At 54.3% G+C, this 20,258-nt stretch overlaps 1 protein-coding gene and 1 long non-coding RNA gene across 10 annotated transcripts in view; both read right to left on the reverse strand.

Annotated features, from left to right (window-relative positions):
• Positions 1-20,258, reverse strand: part of LOC134550933 (methyl-CpG-binding domain protein 2-like) — a 33,218-nt gene that overhangs the window by 6,476 nt on the left and 6,484 nt on the right. The window lies entirely within an intron of this gene.
• On the reverse strand, positions 5,393-19,008 carry LOC134550936 (uncharacterized). Its single transcript, XR_010080487.1, has 10 exons — positions 18,749-19,008; positions 18,049-18,123; positions 17,777-17,922; positions 17,465-17,568; positions 15,015-15,998; positions 14,454-14,556; positions 13,920-14,003; positions 11,349-13,818; positions 8,505-8,607; positions 5,393-8,110 (listed from the first exon to the last, which is right to left on the reverse strand). It is a non-coding gene; the product is annotated as an uncharacterized LOC134550936 (long non-coding RNA).

A 20,258-nucleotide genomic window follows, 5' to 3' on the forward strand; every position in this document is an offset into this window, starting at 1 on the left:
CTGAGGGAGAAAACCCCACCCATTGCCCCAGCCTGGCACAGAGCAAATCCCATGGACAGCCCAGAGGGTGTCCCTGACCGTGGCAGGGGGTGGGAACAGGATCATCTGTAAGGTTCCTTCCAATCCAGACCATTGCAGGAGTTTAAGGCTCCTTAAACTTGATTGGAGCCACTTCTCAGCTCACAGCCCTCCCCAGGCCTCATCCTCTGGGCTGCCTTTCCCAGGGCTCCTCTCCCCAAACACACCCACTGCCAATGGCTGTGCCCTGCCCAAAACCACCAGGTGACACCAGGGGTTGATCCATGGCTGGGATGTTTTCCATGATCCAGCACCTGAGGGACTCCAGAGTCAGACAGGCAGGACCAATCCCAGGTCACAGGCACTGGCACAGAGCAGCTGCTGGCCTGGAAGGGGCTCCTCTCCTCTCCCTTAGCTGGAATTCAGTGCTGGAAAGAGCCCAGCAGGGATTGTGGATTTATCTGCTGCCATGGATTAAGCCCAGCACTCACTGCCCAGTGCTGCTGCAGCCTCTCTGCACAGAAAAAAGCTGTGCCCAGCCCAGAGGGTCTTTAGGGAGCTCCCTGCCCACTTTCCCAGGATGGATGGGAAGCTGCAACTACAGGCTGGATCTCAGGGCAACTTCAAGAACTTGCTGAAAGCTTCTAAAACAGGGACTTCTTCCCAAGTCTAAGGCAGCTCAAATCCTATGGCTCACCAGGATTTCTAATAAAGTGCCTAATAAATGTGTCCCTGTTTAGGAATCTTCTTTTAACCTGTTTGCAAGGAAAAGTTGCTTGGATATTTACGTCAAATTTAAATCAGCCTTTAACACATCAGACAGTAAAAAATACCCAGAAGCTCTTTTGTCCCAGCTGAGCCTACTGGGATATTCAGGGCTTTTTTAGAGATAAAGCACTCTGAGATATTTTGTATCAAACTCATGGGAATTCTGAGGGATGAAAAAGCAAAGCAAACACTTTCAGAGGCAGTTCCACCACCTGAACTCCAAACACCCTCAGAGGTGGCACACGGCACCTCAATCCCTGCATGGCCCAGACCTGACACTTTGGCTTAGGTGGGAAAAAGGATGGGAAGTGCAGAACCAGGCTCAGTCCCACCTTCAGGCCATTCCCAAGGAGTTTCTGACCCTCCAGTGCAATCCTGGCTTGGGACAAGGTGTCACGTGGGGTCGCAGGCTGGAGACAGAAATCATGACCCGAGTCCTCTTGCCCACAGGACAAACCAGCCTGTTCTAGTGTTTGGAACCTTCTGGAGCAGGCAGCTCAGAGCCCCCGGATCCAGACCCTGCCTGGCCTGGCTCTTAGCTCTGCCCAGCTCCCTGCCAGTGACACGCCTGCATTTAGGGCTGGAAGGGACTGGTGTCTGCTCCAGGTTAAACCTGTCCTGTCATTGTTCACCCAGGGACTTGTTCACTGAACTGGGAGAGCCAGACTGGGTTCCCTGCTACAGCCAGGTTGATCTGCCCAGCTCCAGACGAGCTGTGCTGTGACAACAAGGTTCTGCTGCTGTGGCACTGACCCAGGGGAGTGCAGGGGCTCTGGGCTGGCAGTGACAGTTCCTGCCCCGCTCCCTGTCCCGCACCGGAGCCCCAAACTGGGATCGGGGCCTGGAATGGCTGCAGCCCCTCCAGCTCTGGAAGGGAGCTGGGATGAGCCCAATTCCCAGGGCCTGGGCAGGGGCTCCCTGTGGAGCAGCAGCACTTCAGTTCTTCAGCCAAGGCCTTTTCCTGGGGCTCTGAGGCACGGGATGAGCCACACATTTGTCCCTCCCTTACTTCTCACACACTCCCAGACTGAGGCCCTGCTCTTTTTGCCTTCTTCAGGGGCTGCATCCAGAGGGATTTTCCCAGTTTTCTGCAGACCAGGGATCATTTTCCAGTGTCCTCAGGAAATTCCTGGAGCTGTCCCATTCCTGAGTACAGAGCTCAGGACAAGAGAAGAACAAAGATTTTAGTGCTTACCACCTTAGATTTTCTCTTCCCATGATGACTCCTGCTCTTCCCATCCCAAAAAGTTCCTTATCTTTTTTTCAGGATCAGAGGATTCTGTGAGACAACTTCACACCTGCAATTCAAGATTCCAGATCCAGAGGGTGTCCTTGAAGGTGGAGCAGTATTGGTACTCCAGGGGATTTCTTCCATGTCCTCACAGATCACTTCCAATTTTATCCCCAACATTCTCCCCCATCCACTCACAACTTCCTTTGTTCACCTTGTGAGGCCTCTTCCCTCCCTCAAGGATCACCTCAAGGCTCCAAAGTTCACAGCTGGGGCTGAGAAACGATTTTAGTCCCGATTCTGTGACTCCATCTCTGGCTGGAAGTCACCAGCACCTCCCAGTGGGTCCCAGCTGCTTTCCAGGCACATGGAGCCCATTCCCTGCTCCCACTGGACCCTGTCCAGCCAGTCCTGCAGCCTGGCCCTGCTCATCCCACAGCTGGAGCTGTCCAACCCCAACCATTCTGGGATTCTGCTGGCAGCATCTCCAGAAAGAGCTGTGAGGGACAGGAGCCAAACTCTTCCTAACACCCTGGAGAAAAACATCCACCACTTTCCACCATCTCTGGGATGGTGACTTTATCCAGGACATTTTCATCCCCAGTGAGCCCAGACAAGAAGTTAGAATAGGGGAAAACCTGGTCTAGGAGAAAACGGGGACTGGATTTTTGTTGGACACTGGCTTGGGGGAAAACCCAACCCAAACTTCTCCCAGAACCCAGATCAGGAAAAACTCTGCACCAGATTTTGCCTGGACACAGGACTGGGGGAAAACCCAAACCAGATTTCTCTGGAAATCCATATCAGGGAAACCCCAGACCAGATCATAGTCAGAATATGGACTAGGAGAAAACCTGGGCCAGATTTTATCCAGACACCAGATCAGGGGAAAACCCAGACTGAATTTTGCCTGAAATCTGGATCAGGGGAAACCCCAGACTGGATCAGTCCAGTAACCAGGGATAGGGGAAAACCAAGACCAGACTGCAACAGGAATCTAGAAGGGGGAAAATCCTGGACTAAATCACACCTGGATTCTCAAATGAAGGGAAAAATGAGTTCACAACCAGAATTTGATACTGGGAAAAAACCCAGAGCAAATTGTGCTGGGAATCTGAAATGGAAGCAAACCCAGACAAGACCCTGTCTGCAATCCAGAACAGGCAGAAACCCAGACAGACCCTGCCTGGAATCCAATATGTGAGGAAACCCACACTGGATTGCATCCAGAATCTGGAATTAGGGAAGTACCAGACCTACACTCAGTATCCTGAATGGGGGACAGTCCACATGGATTCATTCCCAGTATCTGGAATAGGGGACAACCTATTGCAAATAGAAACCAGAACAGAGAAAAATCCAGATGGAATTGTGCCCAGAGCCCACAAGGAAGGAAAATGTAGAGGGGATCTGTGTTGAATGTAGGAACACCTGGAAGGGTCACAGGTAGAACCCAGAATGAGGAAAACCCATCAGGGTGCATTAAGTCCTGAATGGGGAGAAAACAGGGTCACAGTTGGAATTCAGAACAGGGGAAAACCCAGAGCAAAGCCAGAATCCAATACAAGAATCCAACATGAGGGGAAACTCCAACAGGACTGTGCCTGAAGTCTGGAGTGGAGGGAAAAACTGGGTGGGATTGTACCTGATGTCCTGGATGGAGGAAAGCCTAGACCAGGAGTCAGCCATAATCCAGAACAGGCAAAAACCTAAAAGATCCAGAACACAGAAAAACCCAGATCACACTGTGCCTGGAACCTGGAGGGAGAGAAAAATCCAGCCTGAATCAGGGCCAGGAGGGAGCACGGGGGCAAAATGGGGCAAGATCACTTATGGAGCTTGGCATAGGGAAAAACCTGGTGGGAGCAGGCACAGAGAAGGAGATATGGGAAAAAGCAGGCAGGATGGTGCACAAAGCCTGGCACGAGGGGAAAGAGCAGGGGGATCTTGTTTGGAACCTGGCATGGATGTGTTTTCCATCACGTCATGTGCAGAGCCCAGCATGGAGGAAATCCCAGACCAGATCACACAGGGACAAACCCAGAGAGGAGGGCATGTGGAATCCAGAGGGGAAAAAGATGGACCAGCGCACACGTGGAATCTGAAATGAAAGAAAATGCAGACAAGCTCGTGGGAAGAGTCTGGAATCAGGAAACCATGGACTGCATTGTGTGCAGAGTGCAGAATGTGGGCACACAGGGCCCAGACTGCACACAGAGCCCAGAATCAGAAAACCATGGACTGCATTGTGTACAGAGTGCAGAAGGTGGGCACACAGGGCCCAGATTGCACACAGAGCCCAGAATCAGGAAAATGGACAGGAGCCCTCCTGCAGTCTGGAACGTGGGAAAGCAGGGACTGGACGAGGCATTGTACAGAATTAGGAAAATGTGGATGGGATCACATGTGGACTCAGGAACTGGGGAAACACAGATTGGATTGCACACAGAGTCTGGCATGTGGGAAAATGTGGAGTGGAGGGAACATAGTCCCCAATCAGGAAAACATGGACGGGATCACACAGTCCAGCCCACAGTGTGGGAAAACCCACTGGTCACAAGAGATCAAAAATCCCAGGCAAAGGTCACAGGGCAAGGGGCAGCTGAAGGGTCAGGATCAAAGGCAGTGTCCATGTGCAGCAGGCACTCAGAGTGTGCAGCCTGGGCAGGTGCTTGGCCTGCACAGGGAATGTGGTCTGTGCTTGGTGTGCACTTGTGGCATGTGCATGGGATTGCCATGTTCAGGAAATCTGTCACTGCAGTTTGGGGTCTGGACACAAAACTAAGCCCCTCTTCATATTTTGAACTCTCTTTGCATTCCAGTCTCTTGACCACATCCTCCACTCACTGCCCTGTCAGCCCGAGACAAAGATCCTGTGTCTGTCGTACACCTAAACACAGAACTGGGCTGGCTGCCTGTCACTGACAGTGCCAGGTCTGAAAGTCAAGATTCAGGTCAGACACCAAGGTCAAAGCAAAAGGTCAGAGGGCAGCAGTCAGGGTCAGTGTCACAGTCACAGGGCAGCAGTCAGGGTCAGTGTCACAGCAGAGGTCACAGCAGTTAGGGTCAATGTCACAGTTGAGGTAACAGCAGTCAGGGTCAATGTCACAGTCGAGGTCACAGCAGTCAGGATCAGTGTCACAGTCACAAGTCAGCAGTCAGGGTCAGTGTCACAGCAGAGGTCACAGCAGTCAGGGTCAGTGTCACAGTCACAAGTCAGCAGTCAGGGTCAATGTCACAGTCAGAGGTCACAGCAGTCAGGGTCAGTGTCACAGTAGGGGTCACAGCAGTCAGGGTCACTGTCACAGTCACAGATCAGCAGTCAGGGTCAATGTCACAGTCAGAGGTCACAGCAGTCAGGGTCAATGTCACAGTCAGAGGTCACAGCAGTCAGGGTGACAGGAATGCAGGTCCTCACTGTGTCCCTCATGTGCGGCAGGTGTGGGGACAGGGCAGGGCTGTGCCCTGGCTCTGCACTTGGGGAGTTCATGGACCCACCCAGCCCAGGATCAGTGCCCGTGGCAGAGCCCTCCCACAGCAGCTCCTGCACGCTCAGGATGCCACAGCCGTGGGGGGATGCCGAGGCCATTTCTACGGGTTATAGGTCTTAAAGGTCTAAGAACATTTTAAGGTCTTAAACAGAGTTGTTTATTATATGAAAGCATGTATCTGAAGGTGCCAGAGTCCTAAATAAGCGGTGTTACAGTCTTACAATCGGTTACAAACAAAGTCTTAGCAAGCAAATTCCAGTAAAGCAACAATCCAAACATAGAATAGAACATAACAGCCTCCAGGTAAAACCAACCTCCAATCTCCTGATCCCAAGCAGGGTTTCCGGCCGTGGGGTCGCAATAACAGAAAGGGATCACGAGATCACAAATCCCAGACAGGGGTCCCGGCCATGGGGATGACAGTGACAGAAAAGGTCCCGAGATTCAGAACCCACACAGAGTTCCCAACCGCAGGACAGCGATGGCAGTGAGGGATCCCAAACCCGGCAGAGTTCCCAACCGCAGGACAGCGATGGCAGCGAGGGATCCCAAACCCGGCAGAGTTCCCAACCGCAGGACAGCGATGGCAGTGAGGGATCCCAAACCCGGCAGAGTTCCCAACCGCAGGACAGCGATGGCAGTGAGGGATCCCAAACCCGGCAGAGTTCCCAACCGCAGGACAGCGATGGCAGCGAGGGATCCCAAACCCGGCAGAGTTCCCAACCGCAGGACAGCAATGGCAGTGAGGGATCCCAAACCCGGCAGAGTTCCCAACCGCAGGACAGCGATGGCAGCGAGGGATCCCAAACCCGGCAGAGTTCCCAACCGCAGGACAGCAATGGCAGTGAGGGATCCCAAACCCGGCAGAGTTCCCAACCGCAGGACAGCAATGGCAGTGAGGGATCCCAAACCCGGCAGAGTTCCCAACCGCAGGACAGCAATGGCAGTGAGGGATCCCAAACCCGGCAGAGTTCCTGGCCACAGGACTGCAGTGACAGGAAGGGGATCCTAAGGTCCCGAATCCCACGCAGAGTTCCCGGCCGCAGGGATCACAGGGACAGGAAGGGGGTCCCGGGGTCGCAGAGCCAAGAAGGGGTCCTGGACCCTCGCAGAGTCCCCGGCAGCCCCGAACAGAGTTCCAGGCAAGCACCCAGGGGGAAAGGGAAGGGACGGGACCCCGGGGCCCTGATCCCAGCGACAAAGGCTGCAATAGGTGGTACCTTTAGAATCCCATTCCGCTCCCTGGCAGGGCTCCTTCCCCAGGCTGCACAAGGTGGAGGGTGGATCCATAGATAGGGTTGATCAATCAATACCTTCACTTCCAACCCAGAGGCTTTTTACACATGTTACAAACGCACATTCATATCTTTATCTACACACTACCCAATCTAGGTGCAATTCTCTAAGTTCATAAAACTACAAAAAACTACGAAAAGCAGCATCAAAAACTTATGCATATAGCACGTCTATCAGTGCAAAAACTCCATCTTGCTAGTGTAAAAGTTCTATCTTATTGTGCGTAAAAATTACATCTTGTTATGTGAAAAACTCTATCTTAACACACGTAAAAAACTTGATCTTCTTTGTGCAAAATTCATACCAAAAATCATAAACAGTACTCTACTCTATTTTTGTTGTGTCTAAACTCTATCACTAGGCCTGAAGCTCTGTACTTCTACACTAACAACTCGGCACTTAGGGCATGTGAAGCTTAAAACTGAGGCTTAGATTTCTGCTTTATGCATATATGGCTTTATATATTCTAATTTTTCTCAAGGTTTTAATTCAATCCCCTCACATTTCACTCTCTGGGGAGGATCCATGGAAACATGGACTCCAACAGGGGGACACCTTCAGAACCCCCTGGCTTTGGGCACAGACAGCTCCTCAAGGACACAGCCAGGATCAGGAATGGCCACGGCTACTCCAAACTCTCACTGTGTTCCACGTGGGGACAAGGTCTAATGGCTCCAGGGTCCAGAGAAGGACACTGCAGGAAGCACAGGACGTGTTCCTGCACCCACAGGGAGAGGCTGCCCCCATTCCAGAGGGAGCCAAACAGCTCCATGTGGGGGGAAGTCTGACCTGTGGGACAGGAGGGTGTTGGAAAAACAACAGCAGATAAAATGCAGGCAGAGCAGAGGAGGGCAGCGCCTCCAGCCCCAAAGCCAAATGTGAAAAGCCTGTGAAAGGCTGGGCTGGTGTCCTGCTTCTTCCACACCAGCCCCTCCTCATCCACAGGGCACATCCACAGAGGAGCAGGGCCTCAGGCCAGGTGTGCTCCATGCTGAGGTGACACCTGCACCTCAGGGACTCAGGGCATTTAGGCTCAGCCTGGGGGAGAGACTCCCACTGGAGAGTCAGTGAGAGCTGCTGCTGGCTTTGCCAGAGCTGCCTTGTTTAATTTGGGTTCTGTGCAAAAAACAGTGTAAAATCATTTTCTGGCAGAATTTTCCAAGCAAATCCATAACAAAAGCATGACCTTGCTCATCTCGCTGGGAATCCTTTTCTCACAGTCCCTCTGTACCTGAGGACTCCAGGGTGTTCCAATGTGACAACAGATGGAAAAACCTGTGATGTGCAAAGCACCCAGGGGGGTTGCCTGGCAGCATTGTGGAAGAAAAAAAATGTTCAACTGTTTATTGCACAACACAAAAATAACTAAACCAGCTCTGGGAAACCCAACCACACTCTCTTTAGAACTCCACTGGGAACCTCCTTCAGGCTGAGCCTGAATCACCCACTCCAATTAACCAGTGTGCACTTGGACTGCTTTGTGTGGAAGGGGCAGTGCAGTTCCTGTGCCCTCCTGTACAGAGGAGGAAACCAAAAACCAGTTCTGCTCCATAAACCAAATAGAAAAAAAAATAGAACAAATGATATCATGCACTAGAAAATATCTGATTGCCTTGGAATGCAGTGTCCCAGAACTTAAATATTCATTTAAAAAAGCAAACACAGAGTATATGCACAAAAGCACCAAGTATTAGACAAACCTGTCCACACAAGTGTCATTCTGCAAAATGGTTTCCCCCAGTCTCTTTGTCTCATCCCAAGCCCTTCTCCATCCTCGGGGTCACTGCACTCACTCCAGGGTACCTGGCAAAAAAAGGAGCAAGTGGAGGCTTTGTGGCTTCCCTGGCATCTTCTCTCTCTGCCAATCCAGGGCAAATCAGAGCTCCCAAGGGAGGCACAGATGCACCTGCAAGGGCAAGGACAGTTCTGTGTGCACAGAATCCCCATGGCAATATTCAAACCCCAGCAGCATTTCCCAGTCCGGGCAGGCAGAACGCAGCATCGACCCACGGTGCCCATTCCCATCACATCCCTGCAGTGCAGCTGTGCTGGCCCCAGAGCAGAGATCCACGTCTGCCATGAACTGCCAGGGATGAGAGCACAGCAGCAGGGCTTTTTTACCCAAAGAGGAATAAAGGGAAAATACAAACATCAGCTTGGTGGGTTTTTTACAGGTGGTTGTTACTCCCCCACAAAGGACAGAGCTATTCAGGTTCTTGTTCACAGATTCCTGGTGGGGACTGTTTTGCCAGTGTTTAAATAACAGACCCCAAATTCAGCAATTTTGTCATTTACTGGGGCTCAAAGCAAGAAGTACAAAAGGAGAAGCTCATCACTGCACCTCACTGCACCTATGAGCAGCAGCTTTTCCTCCAGTCAGAGAGGAGGAGGAGGAAGTGAGAAAGTGAAACATGAATGGAAAACAACGTGGGGACACCAGGGCCAATGGAAAAAGGGGGAAGAAGAGCTCTGAACATCACAGCTGAGATTGCTCTGCAAGCTGCACTGAGGACTGTGGTGAAACAAACTGTGGCCCTGGAATGCATCAAGTCCACGGGGGATGCAGAGATCCACTCACAGCCCATGGGAAAAGGGCTCATGCCAGAGAGAGAGAGAGAGAGAGAGAGAGAGAGAGAGAGAGAGAGAGAGGGCCCTGCTTGCAGAGTTAAGAGAGCCCTTGCTTCCAAACTAGAGCAATCCATCCTTAAACAACTGCACCCTGCAGCCAAGGAACCCATGCCAAAACGACTCTGGGAAGAGTCTGTACCCATAGGAGGGACTCCATGGCAGAGCAGAGAAAAAACTCCTCTCCTTGAGCAAACAGAAGAAAATCTCCAATCATGAACTGACCAAAATCCCCACAGCCTGTCTCCCTGCACTGTCAGTAGGAAAAAGGGAGAGGCTGGGGTGAAAGAAAAAAAGGTGTTTTAAAGGCTTCATTTACTTCTCACTACCATTCTCTGACTGTTAGTAATAAATTAACCTTACACCTGTAAATTGGAACCTGTTTGGCCCTTAGAGTGTATTTCTCCCAGTTCTGAACTCATGAGCTCTTCATTAATCCCCCCCTCTCCTTTGCCCAACGCTGGCAGCAGAGCGAGTGAATGACTCCTGTGGGTGCTGGGTTTGGCCAACTGCCTGCAGGGACTGAGAGCCAGCCCCAGGGACCCCCTAAGGCTGCCCCAGCCTGCAGAGCCCCAGCTGGGGAGCCCCTGTCCCAGCCCAGCCCTGAGAGCCCCTCCCAGAACTGGGAATTCCCACGGGTGCGTCCACCCGCAGGCAAAGAGGCTCCCCCTGGGCTGGGACAGGGCCCAGCTGGCACCCCTGGGTGCCATCCACAGGCTCCCAGCACTGCCAGGGCGGGAACAGCTGGGCTCAGCCCCTCCTGGCTTCCTCCCAGAGCCTGGCCAGGGCTCAGGGAGCAACCCAGGAGCTGCCTTGGACCATGGAGCTCCCAGCAAGAGCAGGGCTCTCATCTCATGGCCTTCTCCAGCTTCCCAGTACAGAAAGGTCAGTCTGTGTTTGTTAATGAGCGGATTCACATCCTAACGCTGATGATCCTGTGAGGGGATCCTTAATGAGGGGACACAAATGCAACCTTTGCCTGGAAGGTTCATCAAGAGCTCAGCTTTGGCTAAGGGCCATTACAAATCCAGAACAAGGATCATTTCACCATCTCCAAGATGTGGCCAAAGCCCCACCCACACTGGAACACCAGAGTTTTACAGTGTACCAATATCAACAAAAATAGATTTAACACATTATACTCTAGACAACAACTAATGCAGTTAACTACTCTGCATTTGCACTGGTTGGTCAATGCCCTTTCTGGGTAATCTTAAGCACCAAATGTGACATGAGAGACCGATTTTGACACACCAAACCCAAGAGATCAAAAATGATAACATGCACTGTTGCAGCCATGAGGCCTGGTAGGCCTCTCTGGCGTTCAGTCGCCTAAGGGCAGAAATGCCCAGTCATGGTGACTAGGCCAAAATAACCCTTCTCCCGTGCTCGGACCCTCTCTTATCTCCCTGTAAGACAATAGGTCACTTTCTACCTCGACTCATACTATTGGACCACTTCTCAAAACCTCAGTACCCTATAAAAACCCCACTTTTCCCCCAGCTCAGTGCAAGAGCTGTCCCTGAAACCCTTCACGGAGGATGCTAATAAAGGATCATCACTGAACTTCATACGGCGCTTCTCCTCTCTCTCCCTGCATCTGCCAAGGCACCTTAGCAAGCTTATGAGCTGACAATCACTGCACAAGAGCTGATCACTGCTAAGAGCTGAATATCACTATAACTAAGCTTCCTAAGTGTTGCCTGTGCCTGGGAGCTTTGCCAGAGTTGCTTGGGCAGGGGGGTACGTAGGTGCACCCCTATCCAGGAACAACCAAGGCAGCCGAGACCGACTGAAGCTACCGGGAGAAAAAAACAAAAATGCACTAGAAAATATTGGCTTGCCTTTGAGTGCAGAGCCTCAAACTCTGACAGACATTAAAAATGGAAAACAGAGAAGGTTGAAATGTTAAACAATACCACAGAAGCGTCATTCTGGGAAGAGGTTTCTTCAAGTGTCTTGGTCTCACCCAAAACCCCTCTCCATTCTCAGGGGTCACTGCTCTCACTCCAGGTACCTGGCAGGAAAAAGGAGCAAGTGGAGTCTTCACGGCTTCCCTGGGATCTCTTCTGTGACCACCTCAGGGAGCAGGAAAAGCTCTCTGGGAACCCAGAGTAAACCAGAGCTCTCCAGCTGGAATCCCATCCATTACCCACCATGTCCCTGAAAAACAACTGTGCTGCACACTAGAGTGGCTGGAGCAGGGATCAGTACCTGCCCTGCAGATTCCAAAGAGAGGAATGGCATCAGATTTCTTTTCTCTGATTAGTGACAGTACCAGGCTGATGTTTGTATTTCACAGGTGGTTTTTCCACCCCCAGAACAGCCAGAGTTACCCAGGTCCTTCACAGATCCCTTCAGGAGGAGCAGCACCCAAGAGCAATGGATGCTCTGTGTTGGTAAATACACACTCATGGATGTAGGGCTGATTTTTTAAACTGTTTGGCAGCAATGGAAAGCAGCTGTGCAGACGTTGGAGTTATTCTCTATAGCTGTACAGTGAGAAGAAAGCACACAAATATTATTTTAGAAAGTGAATAAGGGAAAAGAAAGTTGGTACCTGAGCCAGTTGTGTCAGGAGGGCAATCAGTATGAGAACAGGCACCATCTCACCTTGCAGGATTTGTCTCCTGCTCCCTCCAGGCCCAGCTCGGAGCCCCAAGGTGCTGAGAGTTCTCCCCCTCTGTCTCAGCACCTTGGCCAGAGCCACCCAAACCTCTTTTTGTCCCTCCAGGCCAGCCTGGGCCATGCAGAGTGACCTGGCTCTCACAGTGGGCACTGGTCAGAGTCATTCATCATGGACAGCCCAGTGTCCCACAGTGGGGTGAGCCACAAAGGGTCACAGCAGATCTCAGCTTCACCTCAGAAACTCTCATTGCCTTCCCAGTTAAACAACTGCCTGCAAAAACCTCCTGATCAAAATGTGTGATCTGAAGGGAACAAATTCATTTCTGCCATCTCACCAACACAACTGTGCACTTTGTACTCCCTGGAATACTTCTGGAAGTGACACAAACTCCACTCTATCTCTCCGCTTACTTTCATTATGTCATTAACTACAGGAAGAAGTTGAACTATTTTTGAGGATTCCAAATATTTCAGTTGCCATTTTCCTTTGAAGAGCTTTGGAAAGAAGCCTCTGATTTGCCTCTCTGGAGAGCATAAGGAGAAGCTCAGCACTGCCCCTCATCACTGCCACCCAGGACTGTCCACAGGGACTGAGAGCCAGCCCCAGGGACCCCCTAAGGCTGCCCCAGCCTGCAGAACCCCAGCTGGGGAGCCCCTGTCCCAGCCCAGCCCTGAGAGCCCCTCCCAGAACTGGGAATTCCCACGGGTGCGTCCACCCGCAGGCAAAGAGGCTCCCCCTGGGCTGGCACAGGGCCCAGCTGGCACCCCTGGGTGCCATCCACAGGCTCCCAGCACTGCCAGGCCAGGAACAGCTGGGCTCAGCCTCTCCTGGCTTCCTCCCAGAGCCTGGCCAGGGCTCAGGGAGCAACCCAGGAGCTGCCTTGGACCATGGAGCTCCCAGCAAGAGCAGGGCTCTCATCTCATGGCCTTCTCCAGCTTCCCAGTACAGAAAGGTCAGTCTGTGTTTGCTAATGAGCAGACACCCAGAGCCCACACTAATGATCCTGTGTCTTTTGTTAATGAGTGCATACAAACACAGCAGTGGTTGGAAGGTTTGGCTCAGGGCCTGTTGTCCAGCCCTGAGCAATCCCCTCAGCAGAACCAGGACAGAAGAGCCCAACCCCTCCAGACTCCCAGAGCACCCCCTGTGCCTTGGCACTCACCTTGGGGCTTGTCTGGAAGGTCAGGACAATCCCAGGGACACAAATCCAGGCTCCTCTGCTCCTTGGAGGAGGGCCAAAAGGGCACTCACCTGTCCCAACACAACAGCAAGAGCAGGATGCCCTTCCTTGGCAAAACTCAAGCTGCTAAAAAGCCAGGAACACAAGACAATCATGACTTTCCACGGAAGGATCCTGACCCAGCTCTACTGACAAATGGCAACTCCAGACAGGACTCTACAAGGCCTTGAGAAACCCAAACACAGCCCCAGATGTTTTCCTGCTTGTGTCCTTCAGCTCTGCACTCACCTTTCAGAGTCCTCTGCCACGTGTTTGCAGATGCTTTGCCTCTATCCAAAATATCCACATCACCTTATTTCTAGGCTCCAACAAGTCTTATCCCATCACCTTGTTCTTGTGTCCCACGTGAGAGTTTCATGTCAAACAAGCTGTTTTCCTATTCAGATCCTTTCCTAAGCTGTAACAAGACCAGGATCTCACAGGGACTCACAGAAACTCTGCCAACACCATTTGCTGCTTCTCTCTGTGCCAGGGACCCAGGAAATCCTGTGTCAGTTCTTGTCCCACACGTGCCAGGGGCCTGGAGAGACAAAGGCACAATTATTACTGTTAATTATGGCCACAGGCTGTGGGCTCAATGTTGGGTTCAGCCTTCTGGGAACAGAAGCAGACACTGCTCACCCTGCTGGAGCTGATTTCTCCATTCCTGCTCTGCTCTCACAAACCCTTCATAACCTCTCTGCAAAACTCAGCCCTGCTGCAGACCTACAAGAGAGCAGCAGTTCATCCACAGGGGATTCTTACCAGCACACATTTCCTGGGGTGTTTCCAAAGCAATCCCAGTGCTCATCTCACATCTCCACAAGTGTGTGCCCACGTACACAACAGCAGCGGATTTTCAGTGCACCCACAGAAACACAAACAGATTTAACACATTGTTCTTCACACAACAACTGATCCAATTCACCACTGTGCACTGGGACTGCTTCTTGTGGGAGGCTCAGCAGAGGTTCTTCATCTTCAAACACAGAGCGTGGAAACAGAAACCAACTTGTCTCCACAAAATGAAACAAAACATGAAGAGAAGGCACAAGAGGTTAGATCATGTCATAGGAAACACTGATTTGCTCTGAACATAGTGCCTGAGAACTCCAACATCCACTGAAAACAGAAAACACACTCAAGATGGGCTCAAGTACCAAATATTAGACAAACCTTTCAGCACAAGTGTGAGTCTGGAAAACGCTTTCTCCAAGTCTCTCTGTGCCATGCCAGGCTCCTCTCCAACCTCAGGGCTCACAGCTCTCACCCCAGGGCCCTTGGAGCAAAGAGAGAAAACAAACACAGGCTTGTTATTTTACAGGTGGTTGTTACACCCCAGGAAGGGCAGAGGGACTGAGGTTCTTTTCACAAATCTCTTTAGGGGGGCTCAGAGTGCAGGACTGGATGAACCTTGTTTGCAAATCCGTCCATGGATATATCCACAGGGTTCATTTCAAACCATTTGGCTGCAATGGAAAGCAGCCATGCAGCCACTGGGTTCTCACTGTCTCTTGGAATACAGCACTATGAAAGCATGGAATTGTGACTTAAGGAAACATAGAAGGGCAAAGAAAGTTCTCCAGCTGGGCAGGCTGTGTCAGGCAGGGCCATGGGCAGGAGAAGAGGCTCCAGCTCCTGGCAGGATTTGCCTCTCAACCCTTCCAGCCCCACCTGCAGCCCCAGGCAGTGAGAGCTCCCCCCTGTCTCAGGCAGAGCGGCCATTCCCACACAAACCTCCTCCTTCCAGGAATGCCCCCGGGGCCAGGCCCTCCACAAGTGGCCTTTGCCTGGAGCCAGCGCCCATCCACAGCCCAGGGGCTCCAGGGCTTTGGCCGAGCGCTGCAGCAGCCTGGAACAGCCTGGAGAGAACCACGGGAGCCTGTGGAAGCCAGGAGTGCAGGAGCTGCCCCGTGCCAGCCCTGCCTCCCCTGCCAGCAGCAGGGCAAGGGCAGCCCTCAGCCCCCAGGGCACCCTGCCAAGGGCAAACGCCTGCACCCAGCTGGGGACAGACGTGGCACAGCCTGGACATGCTCCAGCAGGGCCTGCAGGGGGACAAAGAGACAGCACCAAACCAGACTCCAGCAGGGACTCACAGCAGCTCTGCCAGCACCATCGGCTGCTTCTCTCTCTGCCACGGGGCCAAGAGGTTCTGGGTCCCTTCTTTGTCCCCTGCTTGCCAGGGGCCTTGAGCAGACAAGGTTCTGTTCATCTTCTGAGCAGGAGCTGAAACAACAGAGAGGCACAAAATGAGACAAAATCCTCTGCCCCCATCCTCTGTATTCCCAAACCAGGAAAAGCAACAGAACTCAGCAGTTCTGTAGGAGGGCAAAATTCCAGGTGTCCTTTTAGCTAAAGCAGAGGAATGGCTTCTTCTTCCCACTCTTTGGGAAAAGCCATGGAAACAGGAGATCCAACACACCAAAGCAGCTCAGGGCACACGGCAGGTTTTCTCCCAGTGCCCCTGGCAGACACAAGAGACAGGCCCTGCCCACCCCACAGCACACTGCTCTCACTGCACATCCCCTGACCCACACCCAGCCAGCCCCTCCACAGCCAGAGCCCAGCACCATTCCCAACTGGCTGCCTCACACACAACAGGATTTTCCAGCTGCTGCTACCTTGGAACACCTGGGAGTCCTCAGGGACTGAGGGACTTGGAGCAGAAACATCTCAGCAATAGAAGAAGGGAACTCTGCTTCAGCATTTTCTTGCCAAATCCTGGAAGAAACTCATTTTCAACTGGTTATTGCATGGAAGCAAAGAAATAAAGCAGCCCTGGGAAACCCAACAGCAGCTATCACAAACTCTATGGGGAATCTCCTTTAGGCTGAGCCTAAATCACCTGTGTCCACAGGGAGTGAAAAGGAAAACCCAAATAAATGAGTGCCCCCTCCAGCAGTGCAGGAAGAACAAAAACGACACACAGGACAGCACAGATGCAAACAGCTGTGGGAACAGCTCCCTCAAGTCACCACACTACAGCCCTGCTTTCCTACAAGACCCAAAGAGAAGCAGAAATTTCATCTCAAACTTACAGGATCAAATTTCTGTAAATATTCCAAGCAGCACAGCTCCCAGGAAGTTTATTGGGCAGTAGAAGTGCTTGGCCAGTGGGCGGGAGCAGCAGCAAGGACACAGAGAGCAGCTGCAGGAGTTCAGTGTCATTTACCAGAGCTCAAAGCAGCACAGAACTCCAAACAGACAAGCTCTGCCATGCCCTCATCACTGCTACCAGAGACTCCAGCCCTGCAGGGACTGAGAGCCAGCCCCAGGGAGCCCCTAAGGCTGCCCCAGCCTGCAGAGCCCCAGCTGGGGAGCCCCTGTCCCAGCCCAGCCCTGAGAGCCCCTCCCAGAACTGGGAATTCCCACGGGTGCATCCACCCGCAGGCAAAGAGGCTCCCCCTGGGCTGGCACAGGGCCCAGCTGGCAACCCTGGGTGCCATCCACAGGCTCCCAGCACTGCCAGGCCGGGAACAGCTGGGCTCAGCCCCTCCTGGCTTCCTCCCAGAGCCTGGCCAGGGCTCAGGGAGCAACCCAGGAGCTGCCTTGGACCATGGAGCTCCCAGCAAGAGCAGGGCTCTCATCTCATGGCCTTCTCCAGCTTCTCAATAGAGAAAGGTCAACCCATGTTTCACTAGTCAGCAAACACTTAATCATTTAGGAGCACTAACACCAGTGCTCCTGTGTTCTTCATTCAGAAGCAAATATAAATGTAACATTTTGTTCAAAGGTTCATCAAGAGCTCAGCTTTGGCTCAGGGCCTGTTGTTCAGGCCTTTGTACACTTTGTGTGACCATTACACATCCACAGCAATCCAAGAGCTTCCTTACATCTCCACAAGAGTGGCCCAAGCCCCACGCACACAAAAACATCAAGCTTTCCCAATGTACCAATGGAAACATCAACAGGTTTTATTTTATTCTTCAGTCACCAACTAATCCAATTAACTTCTGTGCACTTGGACTGCTTGCTGTGGAAGGGTCCATGGAGGTCCTGAGCATTCCAAGTACACAGCATGAACTACTGCTTTGATAGAGAAATGAAACAGAGAAACCCAGCAGACAGGAGATCCCATAGCCCAGAAGGTGTTTGCTGCTTTTGAACGGAGTGCCCCAGAAATCCATCACCCACCGAAAACAGGGAACGCAACCAAGGGGGACAAAAGCACCCAATATTACATAAACCTTTCAGCAGAAGTGTCACTCTGGAAAGTGCTTTCTCCAAGTCTCTTCAGCTCAACCCCAGCCTCTCTCCATCCTCAGTGATCTTTTCACTCACTGCAGGGTACCTGGCAGGAGAAAGGAGCACGTGGCTGCCCTGGGATCTTTTCTCCTTTGCCTGCCTCGGGCAGTGAGACTGGGAAATGCTCTCCGGGTTACCCAGGAGAAACGACGGCCCCCGAGGAGAGCGGGGCGCGGCGCCGCGGCCCCCGAGGAGAGCGGGGGCGCCCCGAGCTGCCGCCTCTCAGCCCCACCTGCCAGGGGAGGGACGCTCACCTGTCCAGGATCTCCAGGGCAATATTCCAACCACAGCCGCAGCCTTGGCCAGTCCAGGCATGCAGAACACAGCACCGACCCAGATCTCTCCCTCCGGCACAGGATGGAGCAACTTCCCAAGACAGGAAGGGCAGGACAGCTCTGCCCTGGGACAGAAGCAGAGCAGGAACCCAGGAGTTTGTGACAGCCCTGCAGCACAGCCAGAGCAGCTCTCCAGGCTGGAATGCTGCCCAGTGCCCACCACATCCCTAAAAACCACCCAGCACACACACCACAACAGCGGGAGCACATATCCAAGCCTGCTCTGCATCTGCCAGAGACAAGAACAGCCTCGGGTCATTTATTCCCTGAGAACAAAGTGAAAACACCAACATCAGCTTGCTATTGTAGAGGAGGCTTGAGCTACCAAGTGTCACACCACTGACACACCACACACACTGGTTTTGAAACCCAGAGGTTTTTTTCATTGGAGACTGCGAGCCACGGAGAGAGTACGGGAAAGGAGGGAGAGCATCAGGCCTCCCCCGGCAGGTGGGAGATGAGCGGCCCGAGCCCCGGCAGGGCCCCACTCCCGCCCCGGGCACGGTCGGAGCAGTAGCGGCAGCGCCGGGCTCGGCCCCAGCGCCCGGCCCGGAGCGGCTCCTCCGGCCCGCGGCGCTGCGGCCGCGCTCGTTCCGGGGGCGGCGGGCGGGAGCCCCCGGGGGTGCGGGCCCGGGGAGCGGCGGCGGGCCCGGGGCGGCTCCGCGGGCGGGAGGAGCCGCTGCGGGGCCGGTCCTGGCCGGCAGGGGGCGCTGCGCTGGCACCGCCGTCTCTTCCCGGCCGCGGTAATCCCGGTTTCTATCCCTGCCCCAATCCCGCCCCAGTCATGCGGCCCCAGATCCGCAGCGCCCTCGCTGAGGCAGAAGCGGGTTAGCCCACAGCCCCAGCAGGCACGGGCAGGACCAGGACCCGAATTCTCGGTCCCGGCCCCACCTCAGCGCCTCAAGCTCCGCGCAGCGCCGGGAGCAGCCCCCCAGCCCGGGGCTCCGCACAGCGCTCCGAGCGCCGGTCCCGCCGCATCCCGGGCTGAGCCTCCACTGCAGAAAACGGCGCGGGCGCGGCTCCGCCGGGATTTACGGGCGCGGGCGGGGCGGGGCCGGCTCAGGTGTGAGGGGCGGGGCCTGCACAGGTGCGCGGGGCCCCAGAGCGCCTGCGCGGGGCGGGGCCGGGGGGGATTTAAACCGCGGGAATCGACTTTGTAGGCTTTTAGCTCTCGGCGCTCGGTGGGGCAGGATGCTGCCCGGCTTGGCTCTCTATTTCTTTTTCTATGTAAATCTTTTCTTTATACTTCTCTTTATTTCTTTTCCTCTATAGCTCTTCTTTCTCCCCTCAGTTCCTCCCCTCCCCCACCCCCTACTCCCTCCCCCCCAAACGCCCCCCTCCTCTCCCCCCTAACTCTCCCCGCCCGGCCGGTCCCCCCCTACCCCCCTCCCTTATCCCCCTACACCCCCAGCCCTACCCTACTCCTGCACCTTCACCCTCCTTCCTCCACCCTTTTTCCCTCCTGGCTCCCATCTGCCCCCTCACCCCGCTCCCCTTCCCCTCAATTCCTCCCCACCTGCCTTCAATTCTTCCTCTCCTTTCTCCCTTTCTTCCACTCCACCTACCCCTATTCCCCTTCCCTCTTTTCTCCTCGATCCCCCACCTGCGTTCCATCCTCATCTTCCACCCGTGTCGCCCCCCACCTCCCCCTGCCCCCCTCCTTGCTGTCCTGCACACCCCGACCCCCTCACCTGCGCCCCTTCCCTGACCCCGACCAGCCCCTCCGCCCCCCTATTCCCCGTTCTCTCTCCCCTCTCTCTTTCCCCCGCAGCCGCGGGGCTCGGGGTGCCGGACAATAAAGCCCACGGGGCCGCAGCCGGCGCCCCCTCCCTCCCTGGAAGCCCCACACGGGGACAGTCCCGCCCGGCGGGTGTCCCCATTCCGGTCAAACACACGGCCCGACACCGCCGGGGCTCCGGCTCTCCCTACATCACACTGGGGTGTCCCGGGGGGCGGGATGGGGTTAGGGGGGCCCCCTCGCTAGGAGGGGGTCCCGGGGCGGGGGTTAGGGGGGCCCCCTCGTTAGGAGGGGTTCCCGGGGTGGGCTAAGGGGGAAGGGCCCCCTCGCTAGGAGGGGGTCCCGGGGTGGAGGTAGGTTAGGCAGGGAGGGCCCCCTCCGGAGGAGGGTGTCCCTGTGGGGGGGTCGGGGCGGGCTCCCTCCTCCGGACCGAGGCCCGGGGGGAGGGAGGGAGGGGGGCGGGTGGGGTGGGGGGGACAGACGGGAGGGGCCGTTCGTTCGTGCGGTGATTTCCGTGTGTGTTCACGGTTCAGAGTGACGTGACCCCCCACTGCTTCCCACTCACCCCACCCACCCCCCCTCCCTCCCCCCGGGCCCCGGTCCGGAGGAGGGGGCCCGCCCCGACCCTCCCACAGGGACCCCCGCCTAAGGAGGGGGCCCTCC

This window comes from Prinia subflava, chromosome 5 (genome assembly GCF_021018805.1).
Source record: "Prinia subflava isolate CZ2003 ecotype Zambia chromosome 5, Cam_Psub_1.2, whole genome shotgun sequence".
NCBI classification, from domain to species: Eukaryota; Metazoa; Chordata; class Aves; order Passeriformes; family Cisticolidae; genus Prinia; species Prinia subflava.